This window comes from Nuphar pumila, chromosome 17 (assembly GCF_984573655.1).
Source record: "Nuphar pumila chromosome 17, dmNupPumi1.hap1.1, whole genome shotgun sequence".
Classification (NCBI taxonomy): domain Eukaryota; kingdom Viridiplantae; phylum Streptophyta; class Magnoliopsida; order Nymphaeales; family Nymphaeaceae; genus Nuphar; species Nuphar pumila.
The window spans coordinates 79077735-79080283 of NC_143265.1; the positions used below are offsets into that span (position 1 = coordinate 79077735).

Consider the following 2549-nt stretch of genomic DNA (forward strand, 5'->3'; position numbering starts at 1 on the left):
CATTAAAATGATATTAAAAAATATTTAAAAGTAATTTTAAATATTTTTTACATTTATTAAAAAATATATAATTATATATTTTGTGCATGTGTTTGAGTGATTTATTATGTGAAATCATGAAAACATGCTTATATGTGTACTAATTTTGAAAAATAAGTGAATCAGACAGTTTTATGCCTGTTTTCACTTATTTATCATTTGAAAAATAAGTATATCACTAGCGACACTTGTAAAATATTAGGAAGCATGAAGCCAGAAGCAGGAAGTGCGAAGCGTGAAACTTCTTAATAACGTACTGAGAATCATCTTGAAAGCGAGAAGATAATCTAAGCCGAAGTGATCTAGGAATCAAACCAAAAGCAAAAAAAAAAAAATCATAAGAAAAATGAAGAAAGAATTGAGTGGGAAGCAAAAGGAAAAACAAATAGTAACGGAACAAGAAGTAAAAATGTAGTTATATTTTTCATAATTTGCCAAAATATAAAATTTTTATTATCATGGTCAAAATAAAACATGAGGTAGACAACATTAAAAGCAGCCAAGGCCCAAGAAGAAAACCCTAAACTCCCAACGAAAGTAAGAAAAAGCCTCTTTCTCTGCCACGCTTTGTGTTTTTATTTTACACCAAATAATTTTTTTGCCCTTAAAAACAAGAACCTTCTTTTTCTTGGTCAAAAAACAAATAAGGTAGGGGCAAAAATGTTAGAGCCTCAAAAAAGAGGAATCCATCCAGGAAACGCGATTCCCAACTATGAGAATCTCATTTTGGTCGAAAGGGATTCATGTTTCCTCATTCGAGAAACCACGTTTTTGCTTTGAAAAGGGCGCATCCCCACACGCTTCATAAGCATCGCTTATTGAGCTTTTGAAGTGCTCTTCCCCAACCCCAGAGGTGCTTCCGGTAACCCTGGTCTGACCTTCTTGATAGAAGAGTTAAGGGCAGCAAAATGGTGTTTATGCCCTTACAGAAGGGCTCTTATTCAAAACATGAATAAGGCAAGGATTATGTTGTTGAAAGTGTCAAAAATGTCAGTTTTGGCCAACTTAAAGACCTCTTTGAGAAACACTAGTAAAGCAAAAAAGTGTCAAAAAATGTCAAGAATATAATGGTCAATTGGTCATTTGGTATCACCCACCACTTCACGTAGGGATGGCAGTGGGGCGGGGCGGGGCGGGGGACAAGGTTTCCACCCCCACCCCGCCTCAAAATTTTATCCTCCACCCCCGCCCCGCCTCCGCGGCGGGGATGGATTTTATCCTCCACCCCCGCCTCCATCCCCGTTTCATACCCTTCATCCCCGGTCCAAACGGGGATGAGGGGGGGCGGGGCGGGGATATTGCGGGGAAAAGTGGTCGGGTGGGGATTAGGCGGGGATCGTGGCGGGGACGGGGCGGGGCGGGGAAAAGTGCACGTCCACCCCCGCCCCGCCTCCGCGGCGGGGATGAATTTTATCCTCCACCCCCGCCTCCATCCCCGTTTCATACCCTTCATCCTCGGTCCAAACGGGGCGAGGCGGGGCGGGGCCCCGCTTTCCCCCAGTCCACTGCCATCCCTAACTTCACGTCCTGTCCCGCAATGCGAACGCACCCTAAGTGGTTCATTCGATGAACAGCGAAGCATTCAGCCAAGCTCAAAGGAATGCTTACCGAATAAAGTGGTCTCTGTGCAGGTTTGCTCTAGGTGTGAATTTGAGCAAGATGTGAGCTTAGTGGTGAAGAGCTTCAACAAGGAGAGGATGAAGGAGAACATGGACATATTCGACTGGCAACTGAACCATGAGGACAGAGACAAGATCAGCTCCATCCCGCAACACAGGTTGGTTGTCCAGGAAGTGTTTGTTTCTCCTGATGGACCATTCAGAACCATAGAGGAATTATGGGATGGCGAGATGTGAAGAATTCGTTTGTTTGCCCAAAAAACCAGACCATTTCGCGGTGCATAATAAATGGTTGAACTTGAAGTAGGTGATGAGTGTAATTTGGAAAAATAAACGCAAACGCAAAACAGTATTCTAAATAATAGGAAACTGTAAGATCTTGGCCTCGTCTTGTTTCAAATTAACGCTTTACTTTACGATAAAGCTACAAAAAGAAAAAACACATATATATCAAAGCCAGGTTTCGATCCTGGGACCTGTGGGTTATGGGCCCACCACGCTTCCGCTGCGCCACTTTGATTAGTTGTGATATGTAAAGAAATATTATGTTAATTAAGGTTATCGTCAGGGCGCAGTCGAGCCATCTTTTGCAGAGAGAGTTTATTTGTTCATTTTCATTAATCACACGAAAAGATGTCCAAGCTTATTTTTCTCTAGGCAGAGAGTATATATATATATATAAAGTGGCGGGACTCCTGGGTCTTGATGGACAGTGAGTAAATAGAACACAAAAAATGAGTTTTTTTGCATTTATAGGCTTTAGTGATTTCTGACCGTCGCTAAAGGTCCTAGTTTCCTTTGGGACCTTTAGGGCTGTCATAAGCTTAAAAAGCAGGAAAAACTCACTTTTTCTTTTTTTTGTGGTCACGCCTGTGATGGACGGCCAATATA

General features: G+C 42.1%; 1 non-coding gene across 1 annotated transcript; it reads right to left on the reverse strand.

Annotated features, from left to right (window-relative positions):
- Positions 1–2106: 2106 nt before the first annotated feature.
- On the reverse strand, positions 2107–2178 carry TRNAM-CAU (transfer RNA methionine (anticodon CAU)). Its single transcript has one exon. It is a non-coding gene; the product is annotated as a tRNA-Met (tRNA).
- Positions 2179–2549: the final 371 nt, after the last annotated feature.